Here is a 14,810-nt window from a genome sequence, read left to right as displayed (position 1 = left end):
ATTTGGTAGAGAGGTAGCCATAAGGTCCATGAAGTGCCTTTTGCAGGTTTGGTGTAAATCTGCTCAGTATTTCCAGAGAAAATAGCATTTAAATCAATATATATATCTGTACGCGCGCAGCGTGCGCGCTGGGTGTGCGCACCTTGCCGTGCGCGAGCGCAATTCTGATTGGTTGATAGATCTTAGTAAACATTCAAATCGGTCGAAACCAGGAAGTGTCGGCCGCCATTTTGTCTCTCGCACTCTGAGGGGGTAAAAAACAAATGTGGAGAACGTGAAAAGCAGTATATATATATCATCCTTAGTTTGCTCAAATAGTGTAATCATCAATCTGAAGATCATCTCCTGTCTTCTCCACCTTCTCTGCGAGTCATCCAGAAAACGCATCCTGATTGCCATCATATACACAGCAGCCATTTTGGGAAGCTGCAGATGCGTTCCCGGCCACCTTTTATAGTTTGCATACACCTACCACCTGGTTTGAGTTGGTGGTAAATTGCATGTACAAAATGGTAATTTTTTTACTGTTTGCTATTTACGAAAGTGATTAACATAGGAATAGAGAACCATTATATGTGATTTCCTTATAGCGATTTGCTGTGTAGTGTCAGTAAAATAACAATTCATATAATTCATTAATTGACAATGCTAAATTTTCCTCTATTAATGGATTTCTTACATAGCAAACTGCAGTTTTAGTGACTGATTAGAGATTTGCAAACTTTTATTACATATGGCCCTTAGTTCCTAGAGATCATAACCATCCTTATCTTCCTCTCAAATTCCTTCTGTTCCATCAAGCACTGTGCAATTTCTACTGAGGCTAAGGTGTGAATTCAGAAGGATCGTGGCTTCACTGACCCTTCTATGACCTTGGAAAGTGGGGGTGGGAGTTGAAATGTATGGAAGTATTGGTATCGTGTTTTAGTGCGGGAGCCGGATGTCTGTCTGCAAGGTGTGGAATTGCATCATGCTTTGTGCAAATTGTGAGGAGCAAGATGAAAAGTGAGTAGCAGCTTGTTAGATTTTGAATGTAATGAAAACAATCACGCGAAAAACTAGAGGTACTTTGTCAGTGTTCTTTTTGTCCTTTGTTTAGAAAGAGGGAGTTCCTCTTTTTAAATATTTCTCTCTACTATGCCCTATTTACAAGTTCAGTATAATAATGTCTGATTCGTCCTGAATACCGCTTTCTTACAAAACCCCACCCCAACACACACGCACACACGCACGCACGCACGCGCACAAACTCTCTCTCTCTTAAAAAGCTGGTGAAATCACTTGGTGAGAATTACCCTAAAACGGGGGAATTACTACGGATAATGGGTACTGTGTCCTCTACACTCTTTATATTCCCCCATCTTTTAGGAGACCCTCGTGATCAAACTTTGAAGTTATTCATATTCTTGAGTTCCAAAATTACTGCTAACAGTGGTGTCAGCAAACTCCGGAAGGCATATGTTGATGCAGTATTTTCCTTGGCGTCTTATTGAAGCCCCTTGTTCTCTCGGTGCACATTTGCCTTGCTCACTTCCCACTCGGTGCAACCATTGCTTTCTTTTACCTGCCCCCCTCAGCCTCTTGTGCAGTTTAGCAGGGGAGACATTTTCTGGCATTCCTAAAATTTCTTTAATATTTTCCTGTTCAGTTTTTCAATTTGTCTTTCTTTTTTTCTTTTTATTATGACTACTTACCAAATGGAATGGCACAGCACCGTAAGTGTGCCTGAATCTCGAAGAATAGTATCTCATATCATGATTTCAGGACTGCTGTCACCATTCAAAAGAATGCATAAACCTGAAATTGATTGCAATTTATTTAATAAAAATGTGCAAAATACTTTGACGGATTTCAATTAAAAATGTGTTAAAGAAATTGAAGATTATACTGTTACGCTTAAGGTGAATACAGTAGGAAAGGCCATTGGAGTGCCCTAAATCTGCAGACAAAACCCCTTTCTTTGACCAGATAATTGAGGAAGCACACGTACACCTGATTACTTGAACATGCTCTGCCCCAAGGCATCCTGTAGGGTAATAAATGAAGGTGACTTCCTCCCTGTCATTTCACATCCTCTGTTCTTTGAAACGCAAAATACTCCGAATTACTGTCCTTCTGTAATCTATTAGCTCGCAGAAAATTGTCAAAGGAAAAGCAGGAACGTGTCCCCACGGCGTTATTTATTTTCATCAACGTAAATTCTTGAGGTATTTTACAATAAATCTTACGAATGTGGCGGTGTACCACAAAAAGATAGCCCTTCATGGTGTCAGATTACAAAATCTCTCCGGGAAGTGATAATTTGCACCGAAATGCTGTTTAGGTAATATATAAACACACATTTTTGCTGGAGCAAAACTGCACCGACCACCATAAAAAGATGAAGCAAATTGCTTCCTTTCAGAAACGTAGATAGAGTTCTACGGGCTCAAATGGGAGCACTGGAAATCGGCCCTCCTAACTCCTGGTGGGCTAGTAGAAGTCAGTCTTAATTGGGGTACAGTGATCAACTGACATTTCCTGAGCCTATGAAACATTGTGCTTGCTGGACTCATGTCATCTCCAGATATGTCCCTGCACACCTTCCAAAATATATTGAAGTCACAGGAAGTTGATGCGTAGGGCTTTATAATACTTTTAGATATTTAAAAAAGTTAATAAATACATAAAAGCCTAGATACTATTATGCTACATTTCTTTATGCAGTGGCCGGTACTTTTTTGAGGGAACACGATCGAATTCTTTTTTATTTTGTCGATATTGGAAAAATAAGAACAAAAGTTTCTGCCACTACAAAACTTAGCCCAAAAGTCAAAACACTAGCCTTTCAGTTTTGGAGTGGTGCATAAATTATTCAAAAACCTACCAGAGAACTCTGGGTTGTTCCCATGTTTAGGTGGAGAGCTCCTTTATAGAGCACCCTGCAACAACAGCGGTACTCTGAATCTGCTCCCCTTGAATGTATATATATATATATATATATATATATATATATATATATTTCAAAGAAGAGTTGCCCCTCGTGGAAAGGCCCTCGCAGGTGAGTAAATGCTTCTTTTGTGAGAGCCGCTGCTCAGGACATCCTACATTCCTATCACTCTCTGTCCGACGCGTTTCGGGACTACGCCCTTAATCATGAACAGCTTAGATGAAAGACAGCAAACAACGCAGAACCACCAGCAGTTCCTCTTTTATTTTCGCTCAGGTGAGCCCCTCTTTTAATTTCCGCTCATGTGAGCCAGGCATTATGGGACTGGTAGTTCAAACAGTGGCTACCCAAGTGGGCTGCTGCTGTACAGTCTCTTAAAAAATTTCACAGGAACCAGCAGATGTCTTAAAGGGCCGCTCTCATGACGACGAAGCCTCTCCTGTTCCGTAAGTCTCGTGTTTGTTTCACCAAGACGGACCCGCACTGATAACGCGGTGGTGCCTCTCCGTGGCCGGGCCGGCCACTAACAAAATTCAAAGAAGAGTTGCCCCTCGTGGAAAGGCCCTCGCAGGTGAGTAAATGCTTCTTTTGTGAGAGCCGCTGCTCAGGACATCCTACATTCCTATCACTCTCTGTCCGACGCGTTTCGGGACTACGCCCTTAATCATGAACAGCTTAGATGAAAGACAGCAAACAACGCAGACCCCACTTGGGTAGCCACTGTTTGAACTACCAGTCCCATAATGCCTGGCTCACATGAGCGGAAATTAAAAGAGGGGCTCACCTGAGCGAAAATAAAAGAGGAACTGCTGGTGGTTCTGCGTTGTTTGCTGTCTTTCATCTAAGCTGTTCATGATTAAGGGCGTAGTCCCGAAACGCGTCGGACAGAGAGTGATAGGAATGTAGGATGTCCTGAGCAGCGGCTCTCACAAAAGAAGCATTTACTCACCTGCGAGGGCCTTTCCACGAGGGGCAACTCTTCTTTGAATTTTGTTAGTGGCCGGCCCGGCCACGGAGAGGCACCACCGCGTTACCAGTGCGGGTCCGTCTTGGTGAAACAAACACGAGACTTACGGAACAGGAGAGGCTTCGTCGTCATGAGAGCGGCCCTTTAAGACATCTGCTGGTTCCTGTGAAATTTTTTAAGAGACTGTACAGCAGCAGCCCACTTGGGTAGCCACTGTTTGAACTACCAGTCCCATAATGCCTGGCTCACATGAGCGGAAATTAAAAGAGGGGCTCACCTGAGCGAAAATAAAAGAGGAACTGCTGGTGGTTCTGCGTTGTTTGCTGTCTTTCATCTAAGCTGTTCATGATTAAGGGCGTAGTCCCGAAACGCGTCGGACAGAGAGTGATAGGAATGTAGGATGTCCTGAGCAGCGGCTCTCACAAAAGAAGCATTTACTCACCTGCGAGGGCCTTTCCACGAGGGGCAACTCTTCTTTGAATTTTGTTAGTGGCCGGCCCGGCCACGGAGAGGCACCACCGCGTTATCAGTGCGGGTCCGTCTTGGTGAAACAAACACGAGACTTACGGAACAGGAGAGGCTTCGTCGTCATGAGAGCGGCCCTTTAAGACATCTGCTGGTTCCTGTGAAATTTTTTAAGAGACTGTACAGCAGCAGCCCACTTGGGTAGCCACTGTTTGAACTACCAGTCCCATAATGCCTGGCTCACATGAGCGGAAATTAAAAGAGGGGCTCACCTGAGCGAAAATAAAAGAGGAACTGCTGGTGGTTCTGCGTTGTTTGCTGTCTTTCATCTAAGCTGTTCATGATTAAGGGCGTAGTCCCGAAACGCGTCGGACAGAGAGTGATAGGAATGTAGGATGTCCTGAGCAGCGGCTCTCACAAAAGAAGCATTTACTCACCTGCGAGGGCCTTTCCACGAGGGGCAACTCTTCTTTGAATTTTGTTAGTGGCCGGCCCGGCCACGGAGAGGCACCACCGCGTTATCAGTGCGGGTCCGTCTTGGTGAAACAAACACGAGACTTACGGAACAGGAGAGGCTTCGTCGTCATGAGAGCGGCCCTTTAAGACATCTGCTGGTTCCTGTGAAATTTTTTAAGAGACTGTACAGCAGCAGCCCACTTGGGTAGCCACTGTTTGAACTACCAGTCCCATAATGCCTGGCTCACATGAGCGGAAATTAAAAGAGGGGCTCACCTGAGCGAAAATAAAAGAGGAACTGCTGGTGGTTCTGCGTTGTTTGCTGTCTTTCATCTAAGCTGTTCATGATTAAGGGCGTAGTCCCGAAACGCGTCGGACAGAGAGTGATAGGAATGTAGGATGTCCTGAGCAGCGGCTCTCACAAAAGAAGCATTTACTCACCTGCGAGGGCCTTTCCACGAGGGGCAACTCTTCTTTGAATTTTGTTAGTGGCCGGCCCGGCCACGGAGAGGCACCACCGCGTTATCAGTGCGGGTCCGTCTTGGTGAAACAAACACGAGACTTACGGAACAGGAGAGGCTTCGTCGTCATGAGAGCGGCCCTTTAAGACATCTGCTGGTTCCTGTGAAATTTTTTAAGAGACTGTACAGCAGCAGCCCACTTGGGTAGCCACTGTTTGAACTACCAGTCCCATAATGCCTGGCTCACATGAGCGGAAATTAAAAGAGGGGCTCACCTGAGCGAAAATAAAAGAGGAACTGCTGGTGGTTCTGCGTTGTTTGCTGTCTTTCATCTAAGCTGTTCATGATTAAGGGCGTAGTCCCGAAACGCGTCGGACAGAGAGTGATAGGAATGTAGGATGTCCTGAGCAGCGGCTCTCACAAAAGAAGCATTTACTCACCTGCGAGGGCCTTTCCACGAGGGGCAACTCTTCTTTGAATTTTGTTAGTGGCCGGCCCGGCCACGGAGAGGCACCACCGCGTTATCAGTGCGGGTCCGTCTTGGTGAAACAAACACGAGACTTACGGAACAGGAGAGGCTTCGTCGTCATGAGAGCGGCCCTTTAAGACATCTGCTGGTTCCTGTGAAATTTTTTAAGAGACTGTACAGCAGCAGCCCACTTGGGTAGCCACTGTTTGAACTACCAGTCCCATAATGCCTGGCTCACATGAGCGGAAATTAAAAGAGGGGCTCACCTGAGCGAAAATAAAAGAGGAACTGCTGGTGGTTCTGCGTTGTTTGCTGTCTTTCATCTAAGCTGTTCATGATTAAGGGCGTAGTCCCGAAACGCGTCGGACAGAGAGTGATAGGAATGTAGGATGTCCTGAGCAGCGGCTCTCACAAAAGAAGCATTTACTCACCTGCGAGGGCCTTTCCACGAGGGGCAACTCTTCTTTGAATATATATATATATATATATATATATCTTCCCTCAAATGCCACCTATGCTGCTGAACTCCTTTCGTGACGGGTGCCTCCTCCGTGCAGATGGCATGCACGTGTAAAATAAACCAACAAAGATGCCCCTACTTCAAGGAACAAACTGGGAGCACTCAGGGTCTGGAAGCCTTTATTTCACTCAGCATGACGCGTTTCGTCGGGGCTGACTTTTTCAAATGCTGTTCAAACGTGAAAAAAGTTTTTCGTTTGTCGGTGATTCTTAAACCTCACAGGGCTCCTCCTTCGCAATTTCAGCAAGGAAGGACTGTATTGGAAGGCAGTCTCTCCTAAATGTTCTTGGCCGCCATCTTTGAGTGTGGGTGTCATTACCGGCCTCGTAGTAATGTTGTCACGGCGGTATCTGTTTTTAAGTAAACTTCCATGAGTGATGGGAAGGGAATTATAACAAAGATCGCATTCTGCCATTGCAAATTTTTCGGGAGTCCCATTGTTCTTTACACCAGCCCATTCGTCAGCCGCATTTCTCGAGATTATTATGTCTGAGGGCACAAAATATAGTAGTTTGTGCTCTTCCGTGTTGTCACAAACCAGTTTCTTGGCAGGTACATTAGTCCTCTCAAGTTGCGGCGGTTCCGGCAGCATCCGTACAGAACTTCCCTCAAATGCCACCTATGCTGCTGAACTCCTTTCGTGACGGGTGCCTCCTCCGTGCAGATGGCATGCACGTGTAAAATAAACCAACAAAGATGCCCCTACTTCAAGGAACAAACTGGGAGCACTCAGGGTCTGGAAGCCTTTATTTCACTCAGCATGACGCGTTTCGTCGGGGCTGACTTTTTCAAATGCTGTTCAAACGTGAAAAAAGTTTTTCGTTTGTCGGTGATTCTTAAACCTCACAGGGCTCCTCCTTCGCAATTTCAGCAAGGAAGGACTGTATTGGAAGGCAGTCTCTCCTAAATGTTCTTGGCCGCCATCTTTGAGTGTGGGTGTCATTACCGGCCTCGTAGTAATGTTGTCACGGCGGTATCTCTTTTTAAGTAAACTTCCATGAGTGATGGGAAGGGAATTATAACAAAGATCGCATTCTGCCATTGCAAATTTTGCCACGGAGGAGGTACCCGTCACGAAAGGAGTTCAGCAGCATAGGTGGCATTTGAGGGAAGTTCTGTACGGATGCTGCCGGAACCGCCGCAACTTGAGAGGACTAATGTACCTGCCAAGAAACTGGTTCGTGACAACACGGAAGAGCACAAACTACTATATTTTGTGCCCTCAGACATAATAATCTCGAGAAATGCGGCTGACGAATGGGCTGGTGTACAGAACAATGGGACTCCCGAAAAATTTGCAATGGCAGAATGCGATCTTTGTTATAATTCCCTTCCCATCACTCATGGAAGTTTACTTAAAAAGAGATACCGCCGTGACAATATTACTACGAGGCCGGTAATGACACCAACACTCAAAGATGGCGGCCAAGAACATTTAGGAGAGACTGCCTTCCAATACAGTCCTTCCTTGCTGAAATTGCGAAGGAGGAGCCCTGTGAGGTTTAAGAATCACCGACAAACGAAAAACTTTTTTCACGTTTGAACAGCATTTGAAAAAGTCAGCCCCGACGAAACGCGTCATGCTGAGTGAAATAAAGGCTTCCAGACCCTGAGTGCTCCCAGTTTGTTCCTTGAAGTAGGGGCATCTTTGTTGGTTTATTTCACACGTGCATGCCATCTGCACGGAGGAGGCACCCGTCACGAAAGGAGTTCAGCAGCATAGGTGGCATTTGAGGGAAGTTCTGTACGGATGCTGCCGGAACCGCCGCAACTTGAGAGGACTAATGTACCTGCCAAGAAACTGGTTCGTGACAACACGGAAGAGCACAAACTACTATATTTTGTGCCCTCAGACATAATAATCTCGAGAAATGCGGCTGACGAATGGGCTGGTGTAAAGAACAATGGGACTCCCGAAAAATTTGGAATGGCAGAATGCGATCTTTGTTATAATTCCCTTCCCATCACTCATGGAAGTTTACTTAAAAAGAGATACCGCCGTGACAACATTACTACGAGGCCGGTAATGACACCCACACTCAAAGATGGCGGCCAAGAACATTTAGGAGAGACTGCCTTCCAATACAGTCCTTCCTTGCTGAAATTGCGAAGGAGGAGCCCTGTGAGGTTTAAGAATCACCGACAAATGAAAAACTTTTTTCACGTTTGAACAGCATTTGAAAAAGTCAGCCCCGACGAAACGCGTCATGCTGAGTGAAATAAAGGCTTCCAGACCCTGAGTGCTCCCAGTTTGTTCCTTGAAGTAGGGGCATCTTTGTTGGTTTATTTTACACGTGCATGCCATCTGCACGGAGGAGGCACCCGTCACGAAAGGAGTTCAGCAGCATAGGTGGCATTTGAGGGAAGTTCTGTACGGATGCTGCCGGAACCGCCGCAACTTGAGAGGACTAATGTACCTGCCAAGAAACTGGTTTGTGACAACACGGAAGAGCACAAACTACTATATTTTGTGCCCTCAGACATAATAATCTCGAGAAATGCGGCTGACGAATGGGCTGGTGTAAAGAACAATGGGACTCCCGAAAAATTTGCAATGGCAGAATGCGATCTTTGTTATAATTCCCTTCCCATCACTCATGGAAGTTTACTTAAAAAGAGATACCGCCGTGACAACATTACTACGAGGCCGGTAATGACACCCACACTCAAAGATGGCGGCCAAGAACATTTAGGAGAGACTGCCTTCCAATACAGTCCTTCCTTGCTGAAATTGCGAAGGAGGAGCCCTGTGAGGTTTAAGAATCACCGACAAACGAAAAACTTTTTTCACGTTTGAACAGCATTTGAAAAAGTCAGCCCCGACGAAACGCGTCATGCTGAGTGAAATAAAGGCTTCCAGACCCTGAGTGCTCCCAGTTTGTTCCTTGAAGTAGGGGCATCTTTGTTGGTTTATTTTACACGTGCATGCCATCTGCACGGAGGAGGCACCCGTCACGAAAGGAGTTCAGCAGCATAGGTGGCATTTGAGGGAAGTTCTATACGGATGCTGCCGGAACCGCTGCAACTTGAGAGGACTAATGTACCTGCCAAGAAACTGGTTCGTGACAACACGGAAGAGCACAAACTACTATATTTTGTGCCCTCAGACATAATAATCTCGAGAAATGCGGCTGACGAATGGGCTGGTGTAAAGAACAATGGGACTCCCGAAAAATTTGCAATGGCAGAATGCGATCTTTGTTATAATTCCCTTCCCATCACTCATGGAAGTTTACTTAAAAAGAGATACCGCCGTGACAACATTACTACGAGGCCGGTAATGACACCCACACTCAAAGATGGCGGCCAAGAACATTTAGGAGAGACTGCCTTCCAACACAGTCCTTCCTTGCTGAAATTGCGAAGGAGGAGCCCTGTGAGGTTTAAGAATCACCGACAAACGAAAAACTTTTTTCACGTTTGAACAGCATTTGAAAAAGTCAGCCCCGACGAAACGCGTCATGCTGAGTGAAATAAAGGCTTCCAGACCCTGAGTGCTCCCAGTTTGTTCCTTGAAGTAGGGGCATCTTTGTTGGTTTATTTTACACGTGCATGCCATCTGCACGGAGGAGGCACCCGTCACGAAAGGAGTTCAGCAGCATAGGTGGCATTTGAGGGAAGTTCTGTACGGATGCTGCCGGAACCGCCGCAACTTGAGAGGACTAATGTACCTGCCAAGAAACTGGTTCGTGACAACACGGAAGAGCACAAACTACTATATTTTGTGCCCTCAGACATAATAATCTCGAGAAATGCGGCTGACGAATGGGCTGGTGTAAAGAACAATGGGACTCCCGAAAAATTTGCAATGGCAGAATGCGATCTTTGTTATAATTCCCTTCCCATCACTCATGGAAGTTTACTTAAAAAGAGATACCGCCGTGACAACATTACTACGAGGCCGGTAATGACACCCACACTCAAAGATGGCGGCCAAGAACATTTAGGAGAGACTGCCTTCCAATACAGTCCTTCCTTGCTGAAATTGCGAAGGAGGAGCCCTGTGAGGTTTAAGAATCACCGACAAACGAAAAACTTTTTTCACGTTTGAACAGCATTTGAAAAAGTCAGCCCCGACGAAACGCGTCATGCTGAGGGAAATAAAGGCTTCCAGACCCTGAGTGCTCCCAGTTTGTTCCTTGAAGTAGGGGCATCTTTGTTGGTTTATTTTACACGTGCATGCCATCTGCACGGAGGAGGCACCCGTCACGAAAGGAGTTCAGCAGCATAGGTGGCATTTGAGGGAAGTTCTGTACGGATGCTGCCGGAACCGCCGCAACTTGAGAGGACTAATGTACCTGCCAAGAAACTGGTTCGTGACAACACGGAAGAGCACAAACTACTATATTTTGTGCCCTCAGACATAATAATCTCGAGAAATGCGGCTGACGAATGGGCTGGTGTAAAGAACAATGGGACTCCCGAAAAATTTGCAATGGCAGAATGCGATCTTTGTTATAATTCCCTTCCCATCACTCATGGAAGTTTACTTAAAAAGAAATACCGCCGTGACAACATTACTACGAGGCCGGTAATGACACCCACACTCAAAGATGGCGGCCAAGAACATTTAGGAGAGACTGCCTTCCAATACAGTCCTTCCTTGCTGAAATTGCGAAGGAGGAGCCCTGTGAGGTTTAAGAATCACCGACAAACGAAAAACTTTTTTCACGTTTGAACAGCATTTGAAAAAGTCAGCCCCGACGAAACGCGTCATGCTGAGTGAAATAAAGGCTTCCAGACCCTGAGTGCTCCCAGTTTGTTCCTTGAAGTAGGGGCATCTTTGTTGGTTTATTTTACACGTGCATGCCATCTGCACGGAGGAGGCACCCGTCACGAAAGGAGTTCAGCAGCATAGGTGGCATTTGAGGGAAGTTCTGTACGGATGCTGCCGGAACCGCCGCAACTTGAGAGGACTAATGTACCTGCCAAGAAACTGGTTCGTGACAACACGGAAGAGCACAAACTACTATATTTTGTGCCCTCAGACATAATAATCTCGAGAAATGCGGCTGACGAATGGGCTGGTGTAAAGAACAATGGGACTCCCGAAAAATTTGCAATGGCAGAATGCGATCTTTGTTATAATTCCCTTCCCATCACTCATGGAAGTTTACTTAAAAAGAGATACCGCCGTGACAACATTACTACGAGGCCGGTAATGACACCCACACTCAAAGATGGCGGCCAAGAACATTTAGGAGAGACTGCCTTCCAATACAGTCCTTCCTTGCTGAAATTGCGAAGGAGGAGCCCTGTGAGGTTTAAGAATCACCGACAAACGAAAAACTTTTTTCACGTTTGAACAGCATTTGAAAAAGTCAGCCCCGACGAAACGCGTCATGCTGAGGGAAATAAAGGCTTCCAGACCCTGAGTGCTCCCAGTTTGTTCCTTGAAGTAGGGGCATCTTTGTTGGTTTATTTTACACGTGCATGCCATCTGCACGGAGGAGGCACCCGTCACGAAAGGAGTTCAGCAGCATAGGTGGCATTTGAGGGAAGTTCTGTACGGATGCTGCCGGAACCGCCGCAACTTGAGAGGACTAATGTACCTGCCAAGAAACTGGTTCGTGACAACACGGAAGAGCACAAACTACTATATTTTGTGCCCTCAGACATAATAATCTCGAGAAATGCGGCTGACGAATGGGCTGGTGTAAAGAACAATGGGACTCCCGAAAAATTTGCAATGGCAGAATGCGATCTTTGTTATAATTCCCTTCCCATCACTCATGGAAGTTTACTTAAAAAGAGATACCGCCGTGACAACATTACTACGAGGCCGGTAATGACACCCACACTCAAAGATGGCGGCCAAGAACATTTAGGAGAGACTGCCTTCCAATACAGTCCTTCCTTGCTGAAATTGCGAAGGAGGAGCCCTGTGAGGTTTAAGAATCACCGACAAACGAAAAACTTTTTTCACGTTTGAACAGCATTTGAAAAAGTCAGCCCCGACGAAACGCGTCATGCTGAGTGAAATAAAGGCTTCCAGACCCTGAGTGCTCCCAGTTTGTTCCTTGAAGTAGGGGCATCTTTGTTGGTTTATATATATATATATATATATATATAGATATATATATATATATATATATATCCAAGAACTCCGCTAATGTCGCTTCTGACAACGGATACGGACCACAGTTTCGTGCAGAAATTAAGTTTATTCAAAAATCACCATGCCGCCATGACGCGTTTCAGCCCGAGCATGGGCCTTGATCACATGACACGGTAACGTTACTTTTCATTGGTTTATACGGTATGAATAACAAGCAAGCTGATTGGCATTTTTTACAAACAACAACTGACATGAATGACAGACTGCTAGCAAGTAGTTGGTAGTTCCATACTCGTTCCAGGTTAAAATTACGTGTAAAATACAACGAGTAAAATTACATGTAATTTGACAGGAAAGTTTATAAAAACCTTAAAACCATTTAAAATGCATAAAATAGATTTCTGGTTTAAATACCAAGGTTTGGGTTTCGTTGGAACAAGTTGCTAATCTGACAGGAACTAATGCATGTTAATTTGTTGCCTTGTGCTTAACTATGAATATAAACCCTAGAAACCAATGTGAAAAAAAGTGTAAAAGGTGCATAATGCCTGTGGGGGTACATAGTATGAAACCATATGTACATCTTTTGACAACGTGGATAATATTGGTGTCAGATAGGACATTTGTTTTGTGCATTTGCGAGTATTGATTGTCATACCAACATTTCCCCTGATTGGTGCACGATTTCTAAGTGCAAAAAGTATATATATATAACCACGCTAGTTTGCATAAATGCAAATAGGTAAAATTCCTTGCGAAATAACAACCTGAAAAGAACATAAATAGGTGATTGCATGGATATAATTATCCGTGAGAGGAATTTTTTCACTATTATCACTGGAGCCCCAGTGATACTGTTTATACATGAAATTCCGGTCTGTCTAATATAAACAAAAACTTCATTACATAAGTGTTGTAGTTGATAATAAAAATTGATGTGGTTAGCTCATATTGGGGTATTAGGTTGCAGGTAGAAATAGAGGAGGTATTATAAACTGGATAGGTCACAGATGTGCAAATATACCAGATAAAGATAATATCTGTAAAGACAATCTAGTGATGCTTATTAGTTATTCTGATTAAATTTCAAAAGGTCTCAAAACACAACAAATGATTATAATTATACTCTCTATAAGATCAAAGTTGTAATACTATGTGCATACAAGTGAATATCTCCCTTAGTCAAATATTAATATGTGGGTGACCATAAATATTTTTGGACTATTACGTAACTATAAATAGTAATGTTCCCCTTGGAAAGGAAAACCATTTAAGGTTTTAATGAAAGGTGTGTACACTTGAATTTAGTCATCTTACTTATGAGGCACTCGATGGTTAAATAAATAAATAAATAAATATATGAATCTATAAATGAATATCATATTTCATAAAGGACAAATGAGTAAATGTCATAATATAGTCTGTAATAGATATTATTATGTTTGTACAATATGTTCTTATGATGAATAAATAAATCAATAAATAAATATATATTTAAAAGAGTGAATGAATATAAAACCCCATAAAACCTAATACAGTACTAGTCCAATAAATACTTATAAAATCCTTGTAAAAAATTCTATTTTTAAAACTAGTTTTGGTTAATTAAAAGGATCTTATAAACTATAAAATTCACCTTATGACATATTGAGTAGATGGTTAATTAATGACCCCAGTAGTCTGTGGGTTCTTATCTTATATAGAGAAGTCATAGGCATGTATAAAGATCTTCTGTAGCATTTAGGCCTGTTGGGTGTTTGGTATTCAGTTCCAGGTTATATTTGGTTTCAAGTTGGCGTAATCTATGCTCTCTGTCGCCCCCTCTTCTGCTGGCTGGGATTGAGTCAATCACAAAATATCTTAAATCACTGCTCCGGGAGCCGTGTTCAGATTTGAAATGTCGGGCTACAGGATATGTCTCATCTTGATTGGTAATTGCCCTTAGGTGCTGTAGTATGCGTTTATGTACTTGCAGTTTTGTACTACCCACATATTGTAGGTTGCATGGGCATGAGAGTACATATATAGCAAAATCTGTTTTGCATGTTAGGAGCTTAGGTATTTTGTGTTTTTTCTCACTGAAGGGGTTGATGTAACATGATTTGTTTTCGCCCTGTGAGCAAGCTTTACACGTTTTGCATTTAAAAAAACCCTTGTGAGTTTGGAGCCAGCTCGTGGATTCTATGACTTTTGGGCTTGTTTTAACTAAGTCATCTCTCATAGAGCGGCTTCTACTGTAAGTTATTGGGGGTCTTTTCGGGAGTTCAGAACCTATCACGGGGTCACTAAGAACCATGGACCAATTACGGTTTATGATTGATTCAATCTTTACCCGTTGTTGGCTATGTTGTAGTATGATTCTAAAGTCACCCCTAGTATTGTCATCTAATGCAGTTTCATGTGTGCTCAGTCTGATTACTTGCCTTTCCAAGAGAAGTGTTTCCCTGTTTTTAAGCATAGATTTGTTGATCGCATTTTGTATAAC

This window comes from Triturus cristatus, chromosome 3_2 (assembly GCF_964204655.1).
Source record: "Triturus cristatus chromosome 3_2, aTriCri1.1, whole genome shotgun sequence".
NCBI lineage: Eukaryota > Metazoa > Chordata > Amphibia > Caudata > Salamandridae > Triturus > Triturus cristatus.
This window is presented reverse-complemented; position numbering follows the sequence as displayed.